The sequence below is a fragment of the Thunnus maccoyii genome, chromosome 19 (assembly GCF_910596095.1).
Source record: "Thunnus maccoyii chromosome 19, fThuMac1.1, whole genome shotgun sequence".
Taxonomy (NCBI): Eukaryota; Metazoa; Chordata; class Actinopteri; order Scombriformes; family Scombridae; genus Thunnus; species Thunnus maccoyii.
The window spans coordinates 1,596,298-1,618,640 of record NC_056551.1 but is presented as its reverse complement, the minus strand read 5'-3'; the positions used below and the strand labels follow the sequence as shown (position 1 = coordinate 1,618,640).

Genomic DNA, 22,343 nt, shown 5'->3' with positions numbered 1-22,343 from the left:
GAGATCTGCAACAACAGCTCAGTACAAAAACAAAGAAAAGAGCCGGTGACAACACACGTGAGGGAGGAATGAATTGGCAGGAACACTGAGAGAAAAAAAACACTTTTTACACTGCATAGACTGTACGATGTGTCATTACTGTATATACTGTAACTTCATCTCCACACAGCAAAACCAGACACTAGAAAAGAAGCCAGATGTGTCCAGGCTAAATGAATGAGCTATTACTTAGCACTTATTTTTAACCCTTTCAAGCTCCCTGTGTATGTGAAAGCTTTTTGATGTTGTAATGGGCCCACAGGAGGCCTGCTCAAAGGGCTGAATCAGACGGAAAGAGCAGGGACATTTTCCAACCGCTCCCCACAACCACCTAATGAGGCAATATGTGATCTTTAAAAAAGAAAGTGGGTGCTATTAGATGAGGGAATATTACTCAACCAATATGTTCTGAGTCTGGTCCACTTTGACAAATTCAAGATGCCTGATTTTCCCCATTAATCTTCTTATCAAAGATGCCAACAAATGAGCCACAAGTCATTTCCAAATGTTAAGAAAAGCGCAGTTCAAGGGCAACATTCATTTGCCCATGGGGAAGATGAAATGAATGTTCTCCTTCATGTGTTAAGAGATGCATTAAAATGTTACATTGAATTGCAATCAGGAGAAATAATACATGAAAGAAATGTAAAATGTCTGTATGATGAATTTGGAAAGAAATGGTGAGAATATGTTTTTAGGGTTCAGAGAGGTTTTAGAGAAATCTGAATGAAAATCTTGGCAGAGAAAATGAATGAGAAAACTGTCAGCAGGAGTCACTTCACTCCTGTTGTAAATGCAAATTCATTTTACTCAAGTTGGCACCAGCCAACCCTGTCTCCTAAAAACAACCTTATGACCAAGAACCTTGATATTCTGCAAAACCCTGGATGGCATTCAATACCAAAATTTTTAAAATTTGCACTTTCTACAATATTTGTCCATGGTTATTGTTAAGGAAAGATGCTCCATGCCCTGGTACACAACTGGTTAAGATGCATGTTACACAACCACAGTGGCTGCTGTTTGAATGTTTGTTGCATGTCATTCCCTGTGTCTCTGCCCTTATACCCTGTCATCTTTCAACTGTCGCTATCCAGTAAAATCCATAAAATGCCCCCCAAAAATATTGAAAAAAAAAGGTTAGGGAAAGATCCTGGTTATGATTAAACAAAAACAAAAAGAAACTACTATCCTCCATGTCACCATCTAGTGCCATATTGAAAGGTAGTAACCAGTGGTAGAATGTGAATTAGTACATCTACTCAAGTACAGTACTTAGTTATAATTGTAAGGTACTTTACTTGAGTATTTCCATGTTATGTTACTTTATACTTACACTCCACTACATTTAAAATGAAACATTGTACTTTTTCACTCCACTAAAGTTATTGTTATGAGCTATTTTTTGATTAAGATCTTACATATGAAACATATAATCAGGTGATAAAATATGATGCATTGTTATAGATAAAAAAATACCCTGTATAAAATTTGCTCCACTTCAGTCAACTATACTATTAAAGAAGGGTTTACATGTTAATGCATAAAATAATGATCCAATAATGTAATAGTATAAAACAGGAGATATTCTGCATAACACTAAATGCAGGGTCCTACTGGAAAACAGTCAGACTCTTTGTCTGTCCCAGTGAAGAGTTCTCAGAATGTGGAGGAGCCTTTTTTCCCCGCTGATTACATCCCCTTACATTGATTATGATCAAATTATTAGAGTGTATTTAATCCCACTAAGTCCACCCTTGCATACCCTTTCTCTCACAGTAGAAGTAGTTGCATAGAGCCAGAAATCCTGCAGGTGCTGTGTTCTTTCTCTCAGAAAATAGAGGGATTGTTGAAATGCATCCATTCCATCATCTGCACTCAGTATGATGTTTTGTTGTCTGGGCTCACAGAGGGTGCCATGTGGATTAACGCTATAGTTTTAGTATGATGACCTCAAGCTGAAGAGAAGGAGTGCAACCAACAAGTGAAGCCAAGACTGGGACTCAAGAAGGAGCCACAGTCACAGCCAGCACAGATCTCTATAGACACATTCTTCTTCCTGACAGTTCAGAGAGAAAGTGAGAAAACATCCCAGAGAGAGAGAGAGCGGGAAGAGAGAAAGATGCGAGAAGCCAAGGAGAGAGAGAAGATAGAGGGGGAACAAAAGACAGAAGTGTTTGTTGAGGGTCTTTTTGGAAGCATTAACTGTGTGTGCATGGATGTGTGTGTGTGTGTGAGTGTTGGGGCAGAATGGAACTCTATGAAGTACAGAGATCCTTTCTGTTCTGTACCTCCTTGCCTTGGATTGGATATTGGTCAAATTTCATGTTCTGTGACTGATAGAATGTGACTGCACTTTCCAAAAAGCCAGAAAAAGAACTTGTAATTAAAAGTATAGTTTGACTAAGCGATCAAAAAAAAATCTGAAGGTTTTGTCTCCTTGGGACTAATTTCATGACAATATAGCCTTCTGATGGTCAGGAGGTCATTAAAATCTTTAGGATCCATCCCCTAGTCTAGGGAACATGAATATCCATTCCACGTTTCATAGCAATCTGGCAGTAGTTGTTGAGATATGCTCTCTAGACCAAAGACACCAATCAAATAACTGGACCACCATCCTCAACTCATCTAAAAATTACATTCATATCCAACTTCTTTCCATCGGCAAATATGTTTTGTAGCCAACATGATACTGCTTGGATTACACACTTTAATATTCTTAAACTTGAACTCAATACTTTTTCATTTGTCATCATATAAAACCATCTCCTGGATTCTGAAGCACAATTAAGTTTTAATTCAAAACACTTTAAGTTTAGAGTTGTGTTCACTGGCTACATATTTCATTGCCCTTGCTTAAATACTGAAAAAGTCGATGCTGACTTGAAACAGGAGATTCAGTGCATTGATCTGTTCAACATTTACTAAAAATTATTATCTTGTTTTAGCAGCCTAAACCTAACAACATGCAGGATGCAGGAGGTGAACTGTGGTCCCCACTGTCAACATAATAGTGCCCTGACCTCCTCCCTATACTCCTGTGCAGTATAGGAATGTCACACTCACATAGTTTAGATGGCAACTGAATTTCCTCTAAAATGTATTTGGCAAAGTAAATCAGCAGCAGATTTCAGTAGCCAGAGGGGGCCTCAGTATGCTTCACAATATGTGCTTGTCAGATCATTTAACTAATCTGTCAGCAGAAGTGGGAGGGAATATGTTTCTAAATGGACAATCCTTAAAATCATGCTCATTTTACACAGTGATGGCCAGGTGTGTACAGGTGTGCAAGTAGGCAGGTTTGAAGTTCCTAATATCCCTAATAAGTTATTGCAGCTTTCCTGTGTCGCTACACAGTTTGTTTTGTTTGCTTTTTGGGGATTTTTGGGGCATCTGGAATGTTAACAGTAGTCAGCAGTAGAGGTAATTCTTGTGAGTGTCAAAGGTGTAATCACTTATTATGAAGTATTTTGTTTAAGTGGTGACTGCTATCAAAAATAGGAAGGTACTTCCTATTTTTGGCTGGACTGCAGACGCAGGGCCAGCCCTATAAACACAAATATCTCTCACTGACTGACTGACTGAGTGATGAAGTTACACCATTGGTTGGCCAAAGGCAGTCAATGTTAAGTACCCCAGAATGCATTTCACACCAACAGGCAGCAATGGCGGAGCTTAAGCTGATGTAATTTTACTTCTAGGACTGAATGTCACTTTATTAAGTTTTAATAATATATAGTTTTATATATTATATATATATTTTTTTTTTTTTTTTTCAGGCAAGAAAGTAACTATTTAGATTCCCAATATGTGGTCAGTTTATCCAAATAATGCCTATTATTTGGATAAACTGGATAAACCTATTATAATGCCAGCCAGTCATCTCAGCAGCTAACAGCCCGACTCCTGAGATGATCGGCCAGTCATGTTTATACTGGACAGAACAACAGCGCTGCCTGTGGGGCTCTATATATAAAATATCACCCCATTTCAAATTAAAATGAACAGATCAGTCTATATTAAATTAAAATTTCTTTTATTAAACTGCATAGCAGTTTGGATTTTTATTATACCTACATTACAGACTGAATAACGTAATTTCCTGCATCTCTCTGTTAGTGAGGTTATTTTTTTGTGAGGAAAAAAAGTGTCACAGTACAGTCAGGTAGTTGTGTTGAAGCTGAGCTGCTGCTGTCAGCAAGTACGCTGCTGTTCCAATTGCAGAATGATCGCACTGCATCCTCCTGTCCTCGGAAGTTTGTATTCCCGAGTCCAACTTCCAAAGTCTGAACTAGCAAATACACAAGTCTGACCTTGACTTGGTATTGAGAAAGACCCTATAACTGGCTTCAGTCAAAGCCCGGGGCACTTTGGTCGCCACGTGTCACCACTCCCTGTATCCCTTGTTTCAAATTAAAAGTCCTCCAGTGTTTCATACACGGTCTAGCCATATACTAGTTTTGGACCTAGTCTTGTTAATGACCAGTAACAACTTAACATTGCTAAAAGGCCAGTCTTCTAACTTTGGATAAGTTTGGAGAAATGTGGTATATTCCTTTCCAGTAAGTTTGGTAAACTGGTGTAAGTGGTAGAGTGTTGAGCCTGGGAACAGGGTTAAAGCAGGGCAGGACAGAGGGATAATGGGAGGAGGAAGGAGGTGGCTGTAGGGCAGGTACAGAAAGGCTCAGTGTTTGGACAGCTGCACTCGTCCTCTATTCAACAGCTCTCTCTCTCTGCTGTCCACCTCCTAGTTCCTCTCTCAACCCCCTCTCTCTCTCTGTCCGCAACAATATTAATAGATATGTATATATGAATAATAGTTTTCAAACAGGATTTAGAAAATGTCTCAGTTGATTCAGTTCAATATTTTTTTTTTTTATCTCTTATATGTTTCTGCTTACTTGCTGATGCTCTCACACTGACAAAGACATTTTATGTTGAGCTGAGCAGAACTGATAAGTATAGAAATGAACTTAACTGAACTAAATTGAACAGAACTGAAGGCAATTCTCTATCTTTTCTATATAGTGTTGTAAAAGTTTGTCACTCTATTCCAAACAGTTTCATCATGAATCTCTTAAGATTCATGATTCATGGGAGTCGGTTTTTAGTTCCTCACATATTTCAGTTGGAAAAATGGTAAACAGACTGCATTCATACAGCACTTTATCCAAAGTATTCTAAAAATGTAATGATTTACATAATGGGGACTTGCTTTTTGTCCGTAAAAGGGAGGTGAGTCCCCACAGTGTGACTGTGTTAACAGATTTATGTCACCACAACATGAGGAATACCTGCTGCACAGTACCAATGTGTGCATGCAAGGTGCTGGTCTAGGCATCTGGAGCAACCTGGGGTTCAGTGCCTTACTCAAAGTCACTGAAGCTGGGGATTGAACCACCAGCCCTGCAATGGATGACCCTAAGTCTTGAGCCACAGACATCCCCTCTCCCACACTGATTTGCTACATTAAGTCCACCTGTGGTCCTCCTGGTTGGTTAAATGATCATCATGTCTTTGGTCAGAGGGACTGTTTTGATGGTTTTTTAAAAGGCTTTGATGCAGGACAACTCAATGTCACATGGCTGACACATGAGCCGACAAAACTCAAATTCTTATAACCTCAGAGAAGAAAATACAGTGTTATGCCAAGCTGTTGTGTATTACATCTAGTTTAAATTTAATTTCTCAAATCATCTATCTACTCTGTCCTGTAGCCAATCAGAGGACAAAGAAAATAAGAAGAAAAAAAAAATTAAAACCACTGCGAATATGCGCCACAATGACAAAATAACACAAAACATTGATGACTGATGGTTCAAAATAACTTAAAAAACTCTAAAAGCAGCATCAAAGCTTTGTTTAAAGCAAACAATCACACTCAAAATATGTTTGCAATCCTGAAGACCAGATGTGACACAGGAGTAGGTCTATGAAGACACCATCAATCCAGGTTGGAAGTGATTCATATTATTTAATATGACACAGATGACTGCACACAAGATGACCAAAGATTGCACATCTACCATTAAAGCATCATCAGAAGTGCACACCACACACACTGCAAGACTAAACATTCAAACTCAAAAACATGTTTTCCTTCTTGTCCTTCAGTTGGATGTTGTTCTCTTCTCTGTGCAGAATGATGAGTTTGTTTTCACATTCATCTGCAGAGAGAAGTTCTTCTGTGTTCACCTCAAATCTGTGTTTAAAACTTGTATCTACAAGCCTGATTTGTAATCACAGCTAGGCATCATAACTAGTTTGGAGCCAATTATGGTTTAGTATCAGTGGGGGAACGTAACTAAGTACAAGTACAAGTACTGTACTTAAGTATAATTTTGAGTATGTGTACTTTACTTGAGTATTTCCATGTGATGCTACCTTATACTTCCACTCCACCACACTTCAGAGGGAAATATTGTACTTTCTACTCCACTACATTTATGTGGAAGTTTACATGTTCATTGTTGAGGTTACTCCAGATTCTTTCAGATGAAGACATTAAAATACGTTCTTGTTTTTTCCCTGTGGGGAAAGGCAGACATAAAAGACAGGTCTGGTCTGATTTGTACCTCAGAGAAAATTCTAAAAACAAGAAAATTGGTGAATGTGACAAGTTGCCTTAAATCATTCATCATGTCACTTCAGAACAAATCTGTTCGTATGAGAGGTTCTTGCATGAGGTCTAGAAAAACAGCAACAGTGTTGATTCACTTACAGTAACCTGTGGTTATGTTTTTCTGCCAAGCATCACCTTTCTATTTGGACACTCTAGACTCTGAGCACAACTCAGGATACATGTCAACTATGCACATAAGATATTTCCTAATCCAAAAGGCAGATTTTCATTACATTTACTCAAGCCCCCAGGAACAGCGCTGGGCTGTGAAGCCAATTTGACATAGCGACCAAACCATGTAATTACAACGTCACATGACGCTATTGGGCCCAAAAAGACTTTTTCCCATAGACTTACACTGTGAAAGAGACGTCCGTAAATCAGCTGATAATTTTTTTTGAGTATCACCACCCCTTCAAAATGACTCGTCTCACCACCAGAATTTGATCCGTTCCGTCCGATCACATTTCGAAAGCCTAAAAGAGCCACACAATTGAATTGTTTTATCCCCATTTAACACATTTAAACTTCCATGAGAATAAACCCTTTTGATTTTATTGACATTTTCTCATGGACAAACTTACATTACATTTTTACCTATAAGTGCTACGGCTTTACATTAAGAGAGGATACTCCAACACATGCTGGATGTACTGAACTCTGCAGCTTCAAGAAGCAGCTTTAGACTTTTAGTCTTGTTTATTTAAATATCTTGTTTGGTGAAGCTTTCAGTGTGAGTGTGTGTTTGTTCCAACAGGGGATTCATGAAAAGCCCTCAGCAGTTCATTTCAGTGAGGATATGGACCACCACTGCTAGGGGCCGCCTCTTTGGAGGAGCCTCCTTGACCCCCTGGCCCTGTGCCCTGTGCTTCCACACTGCTCCAGCTTAACAAGCATGAAGAGGTACAGGATTAAAGAGGATAAGAGGAGTGGAGAAAGGATGAAGGAGTAAAAACAGACTGTGTGTGTTCCTGCACTGTTCTCTTGTTTGTTCTCCCTCCTCAGGGAGCTGGGTGACCTAAAGGAGGAGGCTGGGTGGGTGGGTGGCGGCTTCGGGTGGCAGCTTGTTGGAGTTTTAATTAGTAGGAGTAATCAAAAGATTATTGTGAAGGAGGCAGCGGGAAATAAAAGCAGGATTCAGAGAGTGGGGATGTGCTGTTTGCTCAGCCAAAGCTCAAGAAGTCAGAGTAAGGCCTGGAGATTCTCTGGGGACTCACTTTAACATGTTTGTTAGCAGGGAAATTATCTCAGCAATCGATCAGATGGACTCATTTATTCACCTTCTGGAGGTTCACTTTGCACTGAAAGAGTCTTTCAGGGGTCGTGGTGGTAGTGGAAAAAGAAGGAAGAAGGGGAGGAAGTTGCTGAAGGGTGAGAGGCATCATATGTGAATGGAAGTAATCATAAAAATATTTCATGCTGAACACAAATACTGTATTCTGACTGTAATGACATATTTAAACGATCTAATATTTTAATAGTATATATTTATATTATAGTATTATAACATATTATAGTATGAGTTTGAACCCTTGTTAGAGTGATACATTCTGATAATTGATCTTTTGCACATGATCTTTGGCTAAATTATTTTCTACACAAATTAGAAACAATATTTTTTGTAAAATACACCTTTACTCCATGCTGTTGTGGGCTGTCTGAGATGAAAGTTGATAATCATGAGAGGAAAGTGGTCCTGTCTCAATGTGAGACACAGTATCAGAAAATTGGGACCAAATTCTTACAATGTGACTGCTGCCACAACCCACATCTACAAACCAAGCAATCAGAATACAACATGAAATGATACAGAATACACTGACTACCATAACATTTTGTAAGTGCTATTTAAGAAGAAAGTTTAGGGGAAAAAACACATGTTCTCTGTAAGACATCCATCAGAGCTGAAGATGGATGATGAGCTGATGATGTGTCTGTGCTCTCATTTACTTCTTTTGTTCACATTATAACTCTATGATTCACCACACGGTCATCTCACAATCTGACACAGGTTTTATTAGTCTCGCTCAGTGTGACATACAACAAACCTACACCGTCCTTGTTGTTGTACAGTTTAAAGGCAACATAAGTGGAATAAAGCATAAGAATATTCAAAACGAACATGATTACATGCTAATTACATTTTTCAACATTTTTTTGTTGTTTTTGATGGCTGCTTGTATATGCATTTTTATAAAAGTACATAATCAGATATGCAAAATGTGAATTACTCATTTAGAAAAACATTTTTACCCATGGTGCTTTTCCTAATTAGTTTAATACACGAGATGTGCTGCACAAGGATTCATTTGTGGCATTGGGATGGAAGTGATTTATGAATTGTGAATCATTGAAACTCAACGCTCATGTTCATTAGTACACATTTAAGAGTCTTATGAGCCACTATCCAGGTTGTACGCAGGAGTAATTAAGCAGTGGTTGTTGTGGCATTTCACTGGTAAACCTGCACAATAACACTGTGATGTGTATGTAAAGGATTTCTATTTTTAAGCCCTTTTATACAGCTTTTGATCAGAGATATGTGCAGAAGACTGTTGAACTAAGCGCATGTTGAAATATAGTCATTGAAATGTCAGTGAAACAAAGGCTATATTTGATCTCAACAAATTTAGCACAGGTTAAACAGATGCCAGCACATTTTTTCACACCTTACTGAGTTATTACCAGGTGCTCCAACAATAAACTTTGGAAAATATGGAAAACCATACTACAAACCTCTGCTCTATGAAATCATTCTCAGTAAATTCACTTCTATGAAATTCTTGTGCTCGGTCTAACACCATAACTATCTCCATATATTTTGTTTCTGGATGCAAAGAAGAGAACTGTACTTCACAATTTTCACATATTTATTATATGACATATTTCATCTGATTATAATGTAAGAAATCATGGATTGCAAGTTTGTTTATTAATAAAACATGTCCTTTCCCTCTCAGGATTACTTTTCTTCCCAGCCTAAATTTGGAGCTCTATCCAAAATAATTGATTCAGTCCTGTTTTTCTAAATAAGGAACAATGTAAAAGAGCCTTTCTGCAGCCAAATAAAATTAAAATTGGAAAATGTGTGCCTGCATAGTTTTATCATGTCATGGTTTGATTGCTGTAACACTTTGTTCACCTGCCTCAGCAAATCCTCTCTATCAAACTGGTTCACAACTCAGCAGTGAGGCTCCTAACAAAAACTAAACATAGATCACAAATAATACAGTTTCATATCTTTCCATTGGCTCCCTGTTACTTTCAAGGTTGGTTTTAAAATTTTACTTGACATGCAAGGCATTACAAGGTCAGGAACCCCTGTACTCGAAGTCTCAAGCCCAAATTGAAGTGACACCATCAGTGTTATTTTGTCTGGCTTGAAAAAGCTGCTCCAGAGCCATATAAAAAGTAAAACAAATAAGTAGAATAGTAGAACTCCTTATGATGAATGAGCTGAACGTTATGTGATCAATTGTGCCTCTGTAGCAATATAGTCATCACAAGAAAACACAACACAAAAATCAGCTGGCGGATTTGTCTATAATCCACCTGAACAATAACACAACACTAAAATTAGCATCCTACTGTAACCACATGAAACCTGAGCATTCTAGACGGAAGCTTTCTAGTATGTTGGCGATACAAGTATGTATAAAGGAGTGATTCTACATCAGAGCTCAGGGACAGTTGCAAAATTGCATTGTGTGAGAGGGCAGGTTGCCATGGCAGCTGTTGGCAGGTTATGTGATATTAAATTTTGGCTGTGATGGAGCAGTGGTGGACACCCTGCGTGAGACGGGTGAATGCTCACATTCTTGTTCTCAGGATAAGGCTTGTATGTGTGTGTGTGTGTGTGGTTATTGTATATTTGCATGTATATAGATGCTTAAGAGAATTTGTGCCTCCATGCATATATATACATATGTGTATGTTTGTGCATACATATTGTCAGTATGTATACCTACGCTGCAATCATTTCTCCTGCTTCAAGACAGCATCACAAGACTTTACAGAGTGCCCAACACACTACTCACTCAGGCACATTCAACTCCTGCATATAGAACATACAGTACAGAGGTGCCTGCATAGGGTTGTACAGAAGACAGAGAAGGAGCTGGAGTTGGAATTGTCTTCCCTTGGCAACAAACCAGAACAAAATCTGATGCCAAGTACCACACAGAGAGAGTCAAAGAACAAATGTCAGAAGCCAAGAGATCCTCAGGAGATTCGTTGGGTCCATTTGGTGACAGCAAACCGGATAAGACTAACATATAGAAATGAGTTTTGTATCAGGTGGTGTGTAACTCTGAAGAACCAGTGTGACATTCTGGGAAATATTCTTGCTTCCTGTTGAACAGAATCAGATGAATACATGTTCATCTCTGTATGTTCACTACAGAGATAGGTCACCCTGCCCCCTGTCTTTGTGCTAAGCTAGGCTAAAGATGTACTAATCCTATCTCTCTACTGGACACACAAAAATGAATTACTTCACTCTTCACTGGTCAGAGGGCAGACACCAGGAGACAAAGACGAGTGGTGTGCTGGTGATTGTGAGAAACTCTGTGTTGAGACCATGATGGAAAATGAATGATAACACTCATCCCTGAAGTAGTTTGGCTTAGTTTCTGTCTGCAACTATTTGTACATCTAAATGTACTGAAACAAACTTGGAGCTGTGAGCCTTCATTGTACTGAACAATGAAACAAGAGATAGTGGATGTCTGGCTTCTCTAGTTGAAGCTACTTTGTCCAGAATGCTGTTGGAAGTTGTTGTGTCATATTCTATTTATCTCTGTCTGTTTCTAGGAAATAGTTTGAATTACTGTGTTTTAGTCAGAGAGCAAGAAAACAGACCAGCAAGAGAGAGACAGAGAAAGACAATAGTCTCTGAGTGTAGTTCCCATGACAACAGCTTGAACAGAGACAAATAACAATTGAGAACTCCCCAAAACACAATGCTGTAACTGCGTGTGTGTGTGTGTGTGCGTGTACTGACTGGGACCTAACATACTGTCTAGACACTGCACCACAAAGCAAAAAAAACCCTTGAAGCAAACCACAGGACAGAAGAGTTCAAGAGGAGAAGAGAAGCTTTGTGGATCCTGCTTCAACATGCAGCCACACTGAAACTCTGATATTTATGTTTATCTCAATCTGGGGGATTTCTTACCCCCTTCTGGGTAATGTTAGTTACTGGCCAAGTCACTGTGACTTCCAAGGCTGAGCTCAGTGTGTGTTTGTGTTGTGGTGGGGGTTATGAACTAACATCATGGGGTGATTTGACAAGTACACGTGATGTTGTTCATTTGTCTGAGGGGGGTTGTGGCTCAGAGGCAAAGTGGATCAATCAGAAGATCGGTGGTTCAATCCCTGGTTCCTCCAGTCAACACGTCGAAGTGGTCTTGGACAAGATACTGAACCCAAATGACTCCCAAAGGCTGTGCCATCAGTGTGTTTGTGAGAGTGTGTGTGTGTGAATGAGCATTAGAAACTCCTCCTGATGAGCGGGTTGGCACCTTGCATGGCAGCCTCTGCCATCAGTGTATGAATGTATGTGTGAATGGGTGAATGTTGGCATGTAGTGTAAAGCACTTTGAATGGTTGGAAGACTAGAGAGGCGCTAAATAAATACAATGTAATCTCTGTCTCAATCTTAATTTCTGTCTGGAACAAGCATACACAGGTGTAAACCCACACACACACACACACACACACAACCCTGAATGAAATATTTCTCATCTAAACAGTGTTTAAGACTTATAATCATGTTTCGTCCAGTAGCATGTAGGTCACAAAGCCTAAATAGAAACTGTTTTGAAGTTTGAACACACATTTTGCTTGCAGGATAATTCTGGTTTATTAAAACATGGGTCTTATTTTCATATTTTTGTCCATTATTTCCATCAGTTATGATAACACTGTATTCACCAGAGTAATCACTGAGATCTGGAAACATGGTGACCTCACTACAAAGAAGCCCAACAGACCAAAAATCACAGTGTATACTGCACATGTACCTTGGCTCTACTCAGCAGCAGGAGGAATACCTGGATGAATTCAGTCTGCTGCTGGCCCTTTGTGGAAACAACAAGTCTGTAAATGACATTTATTATGCTCTGTGATTATGCCAAGTCCACAATCCTGTCTTCTAAAAATTCAGGGAACCATGCATGTCTGTACAAAATTTCATGGCAATTCAGCCAGTAATTGTTGAGACCAACAGGCTAATATTGCCGTCCATAGAACCATGTGGCCACCAAGGCTAAAATGTATTTGGCAAAGAGAAGTGATAGGATATAATGTAATGTCTGGCTGAAACAGTTATGAAATGTTAAATTTTTATAAATGTGTCAATGTAGTAAAAATGATGGTTCTCCTGACAGTTAAATTTGTATGCATAGTATATCATCCCAGGCCACCTGCAATCTGCTGGGTTGTTCAGGGCTAACTGGCCCTTTGGCCCCTGTATGTCCCTCCTATAAGCACCTGTTTGGGTTATGATAGAGTCATATTCCCAGACAGGTCTCGGCTGCTCCTCATCATTACTTCCTAAACTGATGACACCGCCTCAAGCTCACTGGCTGGTTGTATGGCTGGTGCTCCAGCTGGCTGTCACAATTCATTTGTTTCCTGATACACTGCAGTCTGTCACTACACAATGCCTTCAATATCCCTGCCTTCAGGCCACTAACCCCTCCTCCCCCCGGGGCCAGCCTCTCACCTGCTCTCCTCACTGCTGCTCAGCGCACATCAACACCCCTTTGACTCGTCCACCTCCACATTGTTTTTCCACACACTGAAATGATCTATCTGTGACATGCAGTCTTCATGAACCTCTGTGTCTTATTGTGAGCAACCGCCTGGATGCTACAACTAAAATTTAACATAGGCTATATACCTTTATCTGATGCAAATTGTTATTTCTAAAAAATAATAATATCACAGCGTGTGCTTTGAGTTCTACTAATTTGTATTCGATTTGTTACAATATATGAAGTGTAGAATCCAGTGTTTTCACAGTTAGACCCATACTATGGAATAAAAGTCAGGATATCTTTGATTTTGACCATTCTTAATTTTAATTTGTTGCTTTAGAGTGTTCAAATATGGAGGGTTACTACTAAATCACCAGAGTACCTCTAAAAACACCAAAAACTAAGCCAAAACATGTGTGCTAGCAATTCTGTTGTTTTTTGATAAGCATAAAAATTAACAGTATTGTGGGGAAAATATAATGGCACGTAATATAGTGTCACTTTTGATAAGATTTAATATGTTTTTGCTGTTAGTTATCTTTTCAGCCTAAAATATAAAATACAACTTTAAAGATAAGACTATACAACTTTTTGAAGTAGAAACAGCACAATAAAATCTCTTTAAATGAAAAGTTCATAAATCATAAATAAAACACACCCTTGCGCAATTCAGTCCACTCAGGGATTTTGCTGGTATGAGCAGTAGCTTATGGTGGCTCATGTTAGCTGGTGTTAACAAAGTTTAGATGAATATTGCTGTGTAACAGACTGACTTACATTATGTTTTAGCATTTACCATTGTTCCATTGCTGCTCCATCAGCTGTTTAGGAAAAGTTACACAATCTCACTTTAAGTAATCAAATAAAACATCAGGTTCAAACTATTTGCTATACAGTACAATTCTGTAGGCACCTAAATGAAATTACTAAATAACATGGTTGTGTTTGTATGAGCTGCAGTTTTTAGCTTTGGGAATACACTGGCTAAGTGTATACATAGTGACATAGACATTGTGGAAAAGAGTTTACTTTTCAGAGAGTGTCTGAGTTGCACAAGGCTTTTTTGAACTAGGACTTTATGGCAGTGGCAATATACAGGGACCTAAGGACATGAACCTTATCATCCGTGTTGGAAGGATGATTTATAGTGTGTAAACTGTCATTTTGTGTGTGTGAAGATAATAGACACACCCACAGAAGACTGGTGGCCAGCTGCAAACTGAGAGGTGATGACAAACCTGTGTCTAAGTCAGCCAGCTATATGGAACATTATCAGATTGTTAATGCTGATACATCAATGTGTAAGCAGCATTTTACAGTTGTAGCTGGTCTAGGTGTGGCTACATTTAACTACTTTACACTATTAAATAAAACTAGCTGTGCATCCACTAAACTACCTAACAGCGTATTATACGTTTTTAATCCAGTGCTTCCCAACATGGGGGTTGGCCCCCTCCAAAGGGGTCCTAAAATGATTAATAGGGTAAGAAAGAGGGAAAAACAAAGTTCTGCTTCACAAATTAGTATATTTTTTCTAATCTTTGCTTGTTTGTGAAATATTGGATCACTTGACCTCTTTCATTTATTGAAATGAAATGTCTCTTTGGAGGAACTGCTAACAATTCATAGACATAGCTTTTTGGTAAGGGGTCACAAACCACATAAGTTAGGATACCCTGTCTACTAGAATATACAACATATACAACTAAATTATTTTCCCAATTATGTTGCATTGACTAAAATAATCACTGTCTGGGTTATGTTAGGTAACAAAAGCACTTTGCTCCAGGTTAGTGAAAGACGGTGGTGTGGCTTAAATGTTAATAAACATGCTCAGCTTCAAGTCACTGTGGACTATTTTCTGTATTAAACCAAAACCATGATCTTTCTCTAAACTGAACCAAGTGCTGCCAGAGTCTAAATACAACCATAAAAAGTTTAATATTCTTGTAGTTTCTACTAGCAGATATTGTGCTGCCAGATTGGATATTTTGCTCAAAAAAACAACAACTAGGTACGTTGTCTCTGAACATTTTACTCATATGTTCAGAATCAACATTTTTGCAGCTTGTCAAATATGTTATTTAACAAAATTTTCTCATTATGTTGACATTATTCAGCAGCATTACGTTTCCAGCAAGATGGATTTGCTGTTGCAGATTAGTCATATATGAACATCATTTCTAGGAGAAAGGGTTGGTTGGGTTCCACTAGTTTAATCTTCGACAATGTATTGTGTTTAACAATCTTTTTATGTAAAATCTTAATCTGAAAAGTAACTAGTAACCATCGCTGCCATTTCCCTCTGAAATGTAGTGGAGTTGAAGTATAAGCATCAAATGGAAATACTGAAGTAAAGTAAAAGTACCTCAAAATCGTACTTAAGTAAAGTACCTGAGGATATGAACTTTGTTACTTTCCACCACTACCAGATGATGGCGTTAGATGAAAAATCTGGGAACCACCAAAATTAATATAATTCATGGCAATCCATGAAAGTTGTTGAGATATTTCAGAGGAGAAGGAGATGACATGAAGAGCTGTACAAACAGCAAAATCTTCAGCTTGTTGTTGGTTCCATCCAACACTTTTATATTGTGACTTTAACAGACGTTGCTGCTAGAAAGCAGCCAGGCTGTTGATGTATAGTCTTATTAGAAGTTCAAAATAAAAGATTTATTGAGCATTGTCTTTCCTTATAAATACGAGCTCATTTGTTAAGGCACCACGTCTGTAAAAGCTGTGTTTGAATGAAAAAAGAAATTCTCCAGCACTGACACATCAGGCTCACCTATAAGTCCTCTCCCAGCAGCATTAGTATCTATATGAAACTGCACCTGCTGTGTACTGTCACCACTGTACTAATTGACCAAGCATGCAAGAAGTTGAGTGAGAACACACACAGTGTTTTTCTTATTCTTGCTCACTCAACTTTGCACATACCTGTCCTGGAGAAACTGTCACTCAGCCATAGTGATAACAATAACAATAGTAAGATTCAATATTATTCCAAATGTCCTGAACACCGACTGCCCCTGGCTGTTTTTATGTAAACCAAGCTTTGTGTTTAAAGAAACATCAATATATCATAGTTTCTGCACAAAACCTGAACAATAAAAAGAATGACAACTGTGGGTAACAAAAACATTGTCATGGACTGGCATGTCTCAGTGGCAGGGTTTGGCAATATATCATAGTCTGACAATGGGAAGGCTCCATAACATTTTCAAGTGCCTAGAAAATGGACTGAATTTAATTCAACAATCTGTAGTGTTGAATGCAGAAGGTCAATGTTTGGATTTAATATTTGGACTAAAGACTAAAATTCGTTTTATTTTACATGACTACATTGACTAATCCAAACAGGCATTTTTGTTCTGCTATATATTTTATATTCAATAAATTCATCCTCAAAGTTTGTGGTTACCATGACACTGTATATAGTTTTGTTTTTATACTGGAATCTTCATTTATGTCTGCCATGTAGTTCTTCTTCTGATAAGTTAATGTCCATGCTCACAGTTCATGATTCACATGCGTGTACCTGCCCGAAGCTCTGTCTGAAAATTACTTTTTATCCAGTTTTTAGCCACATTTCTTTGCTACACTCTTAAAATTTTGGTCGTTTTTAACTATATCTTTTAACTGGATAAAGGATTTTAGTCATCAGACATGGATTTTAAGTTGTTTTCAAGAACTGTTCTTAGTGGTGACAACCCAACTTGGCTCCCAGCCCTTCAGGTTGGCCCAAACATCAGCGCAGAAAACTTTTTAACATAAGACTGTTCAGTATTTTGCCGGTTTTGATCACTGGGTCTGGTTGTCTGGGAGAGGAGGATACACCCTAAATGACAAGTGCTAAGGGTGTCCTGGCTGAGGGAGGCTGACTGTTGGAGCGCTGTCTGCCAAAGTGAAACCATACACCTGTGAGTGTCAGCAGGGTGGGAAAATTTCTGACTTGCTCACTGTATTTCACAAATATTGTATCAACAATATCGGCATGCCCTGTCAGGACTGTCAGCTGCTCCAGAGACAACAGGGATATCACCAACCTCAAGGAAGATATCCGGTGTCTCTCAGAAGAACTGCCAAAGAAGGACTCTCTGTTGTCTGGCTTTGTCGAGGTCGCAGGTGCACAGACGAGAAAGATCACAGCCATGAATTCAGCTATCTCGGATATCACCCGGGATCATCCTTGGACTGTTCAAGGTCTCATCCCCTGCTGTCCTCCTGCTCGACCCCCAACCCTCAGACCGCCTGGTGGTTATTAGAGGCCGACAGAAGGGAAAACATCAGGTTGTGTCACCATCACTGCTGAACCTTTCAAATCGCTTTGAGGTACTGCCTGATGAGGCCACTGCTCACCCAGAGAATCCCCCCGTACTGACAGCGACCCCGGACTAGGTCCCATCCGCACAGGAGTTACTTCAGCTGCCGCCTGCAAACCAAAGATCTCTGCTCAGATCTCTGCTTTGACTAGCACCTTTACTGGGTTTTCGGTTGATGCAGTGACATATCCTGTTGACATGGTTCCTGCTCCTGCTATGATCTGTGAATGCCAACTGCTTCAGCTGGCCAGTGGGTCTCACAGAAGGTCTAGTGGACATGTTCAGCGGAGCAGCCGTCATGCAACACTGGCCATGTTCATGATTTGATCATGTATGGTCCACCATGTCGCGGTCAACGGCAGTCAAACCTTCCGCTACCCTGGAGTCTGTGTTAAAGATGTAAACAACTCTGCCGAAACTCTGGCAGCTATGGAAACTCTTTCTGACTCTGCTGAAAGACCACCATTCTGCTTCTGTTGTAGTTGTTCATGTGGGCACCAATGACATACATCACCAACAATCAGAGGGAGGATTTCATCTGTCTTGTGGACATTGTACTTGATTCGGGTAGGCAGCTGAAAAATTCTGGTCCACTCCCTCCCCCTTGTTTTGGTGACATTAAGTTCAAAGGCTTAAAGGCTACTGTAAGAGTAGGGATATGCCCTTTGTGGATATTTTTCAACTTTTATAAACCGGAGTGAACTTTTCAAGACAGATGGTCTGGTGTCCATGAACACTGAACTGACATTACACTCCTGCAAGGCCTTCACCTTGTGACACACTGTGAGTCCTAATTATTACCATTTTAAGTAACTCAACTGATGTCATTCAGTGCACACTGACATCTCCTATTAAAGTAGTAATTGACAATAGACCAAAGTCCAGGAACAAGCAAATAAGAAAATGTGACAGATCTACTAGCTGTCTTGTACATATCAAGTTGTACTTCGTTCTTATTGTCTATCCTCCTCCTAAACTGAGACACAGTTTTCTCACAATTGATTTTGACAGCATTATCGTATGAGGTGATTTCAGTATTCATGTTGATAATAGCAACAACTGACAACAATTTAATAAAAAAAACAATTCAAAATCATTTGATTTCAAACAGCATGTCACTGGGTTCACCCATACAACGGTTACAGACTTTACCTGCCTTTCCAAAGGTCTTGATATTGAAACAGCTGTTCTGGATGTTGCAATTTCTGACCATTATTGCATAGTTTTTTAATGTAATATGCTCCTTTGAGCAGATAATTATTGATAGATAACAATGTTACATTAATGTATGATAATACTGATAATATATTCATTAATGATTTTTCAAAGTATACATTGCACACCTTGCCATCATGTGGACATGGACAATTTCTCTAATGTTATGTCTCAGATCATTGACCATGTTGCTCCTGCCAAAACTATAAAGACACGTGGACCACCAAAAGCACCTTGGAGAAACAGTGAAAAAGTAAGGATGGCAGAAAGAATCTGCTGTAGAGCTGAATGGAAATGGAGATAAAACAAATTACAAGTTGATTTCAAGACCTATAATCCGACCTGAGGTTCACCACAACTGTGTCTGCATTGAAAAGCAAACTCAACTTTTCTGTCCTCCCAGGCTTATAGTTAATTACTGTGTGTGTGTGTGTGTGTGTGTGTGTGTGTGTGCGTGTGTGTGCGTGTGTGTGTGCGTGTGTGTGTGTGTATGTGTGTGTGTGTATCCGTATGGTAGCACTTGTTTCTTGTACAGTTCTTGTACAATTTACTTTGCTGTAGAAATGAATCTATTCTCACGCTAAATGAAGACAAGACCAAAACAAATGTCCTGCTGGTAATGTTGAAACACTACATCTCTTATCAGATCATCAACAGTGCAATTGACACTGATAATGTCAAGTGTGTATATTACAGTACCAGTTAAAAGAATAAGGCCTTTTTCAAATAAAAATTAACAAGAGATTATGCCTTAATGATGTGCCTTTGAAAATAAGCAACTAAACAGAGCCAGTGATATATAAAATTACGGTCAACCCTGTGGAGAAGGAAAGAATTACTTTTTGTTCATAATAATGAGCAGATTTTAAGTTGCTTTCATCTCCCAAGACATGTTTTGTCATATTAAAGCAGTGCTTTTACATAAGAAAATCAACACTGTTCCTGCAACCTCTGCAGAAACAATCTTACACATGTAGGGTTTCAAATAAACCTGCAATAAAGTTTTATGTACAAATTGGTGTGTGTGTGTGTGTGTGTGTGTGTGTGTGTGTGTGTGTCAGAGGGTGGTGGCCTCTTGAACTAAACCACAAAAAGTCTGCTCTGCTGCCAGACTTTCTGCAAAGCTGGAAACAATGATCCCATGTCTGTTTCGTATGTGTGACAATGGAATAGACCGTATCGGTTTTCTTTTATTCCCACTGATATAAATATCTCTTTATGAAGGGGTGCAATGCATTTCATTTTTAACACTTTTAATAACAAGACTAGAGTCTTGTTTTATCTAGAGGCTGCATTTAGGCACTGCGGTGCTTTGAGCAAAATGCAGATGTCATCATGCTAATAAGCTTGCAATGACAATGCTAACAAGCTAATATTTAGCAGCTATAATATTTAACCTGTTCACCATTAGTTTACAGTTAAAGCTGCTATTTGCTGATTAGCACTAGGGGTGGAGCCAAATCCAAATATGGTATTTGAAAAAGCAGAACATAGTGGGTTTTTACTACTATTTATTTTGTACAAATATTTTTTTAAAAAAAAATTTTTCAGGAAGACAAAAAAACATGTCAAATAACAGTGCACAGGTCGGTACATCACTGTCTCCATCTCTCTCCTCTGCTCCGCTCTGCTGTCTGTCTCTGTGTTGTAAATGTATAAAGAGCTGCAAGTCTGTGTGTCTGCTGGAGCTGAGCTTTGGCAGAGTGGTCAGTGCAGTTGTCTGTGGTCAAGGAGATTGGGGTTTGAGACCCAGCGTGGGAGCCCTACTTTGCAAAATCGTTTATTGAAGAACACTTATTTTAACACTTTAATATCCTAAAATTAGAAGTGTAATAAAAACAAAATAACAATATTGTTGAGCCTATTTCCACTTTTATTCAAATACAAATACAAATAACTTTCCTCAACAAATAATAATAATAATAATAATAATAATAATAATAATAAACTATTTTTATACAGCACTTTTCAAAACAACTGTTACAAAGTGCTTTACAAACAAAAATTAGTAAAAGAAAGCAGGAAAACAATGACATCCAAAATCACAGTCAACAAACAAAACAACACATAAAACTGTTAAAAGTTATGATAAAAGTAACACATGAGAGTATGTTTTGGTCATGTCATGTTTTGGCAAGAAGCATGAAAAGCATGAATTTCTCTTTGAAGATCATTAAAAAGAAATAAAGATATCTAATTCTGAGGTATTTCTCAAATGGAAAAAACATGAGTGAGCTAACCTTTTAACATGGGACTCCAGAGTGAGGTTCTGATCTAAAATAACTACAAGGGTTTTAACAGTGGATACCACATGCTGAGCTAGAGAGCCAAGAGCAGGCAGAACTTGGCCATGAGTGTGCTCAGGGCCTATAATAAGGATTTCCGTTTCGGAGGAATTAAGCTGGAGAAAATTTTCTGCCATCCAATCCTTAACCACAGCTAGGCAAATATGCAGGGAAGATAACTTAGCTGATTCAGATGGTTTGCAGGACAAGTACAGCTGAGTATCATCAGCGTAGCAATGAAATGAAATATCATGCTGTTTGATAATGTGGTTTGATAATCACTGACAACTCTTACCAGGGCAGTCTCTGTGCTGTGTTGCTGTTGGAAAACTGACTGGAATTTTTCAAAAATATTGTTATTAATCAAGACTTCCAACAGCTGATTTGAAACAGTTTCCTTGAGGATTTTTTATTTAAATGTAAGCTTTTAAATCGGTCTGTAGTTGCTATAGTCAGAGGGAACAGAGCTAGGTTTTTTGAGAAGTGGCTGAACACTAGCAGTCTTAAGGTAACCACATCTAGAAAATAAAGAACTGTTGATGATTGAAAGCAGGCATGGAGCTACAGTATCTAGAACCTCTAATAAGAATTTGGTAGGTATTATGTCCAGTGGGCTTGATGATATGTGCAATAGTCTCAGTTAATTCTTGGATAGTAATTTCTTTAAAAACACATAAAGTATCCAGCTGAGGACAAGATAAGTCAGACACAGAAGTGAGGGGAGTGAATTCTCAATTGAATGCCCTCAATCTTATCTATGAAAAAGGTTAAAAACCTTTCACAATCTGCATTGGAAGTGACAGGGATAGTTGACTGATCAATCAATGGTCTTAAATGGGAAACTAGGCTGGTTGGAGGTGATGAGCTCTGAAAAATATTTAGCTCTTGCATCTTTAATTTCGCTGTTGTAAGACTGTTTCTCTCTCAACCCAAACGGTCGAGGCAGATGGCTGCCCACCTAGAGCTTGGTTCTGCTTGAGGTTTCTTCCCATTAAAGGGGAGTTTTTCCTTACCGCTGTCGCCAAGTGCTTGCTCATGGGGGAATTGTTGGGTTTCTGTAAATTAAAGAGTATGGTCTAGACCTGCTCTA

The 22,343-nt window shown here is 38.8% G+C and overlaps 1 protein-coding gene across 1 annotated transcript in view; it reads right to left on the bottom strand.

Annotated features, from left to right (window-relative positions):
* The window catches only part of LOC121885148 (LIM/homeobox protein LMX-1.2-like), a 69,349-nt gene that overhangs the window by 15,387 nt on the left and 31,619 nt on the right, over positions 1–22,343 (bottom strand). The window lies entirely within an intron of this gene.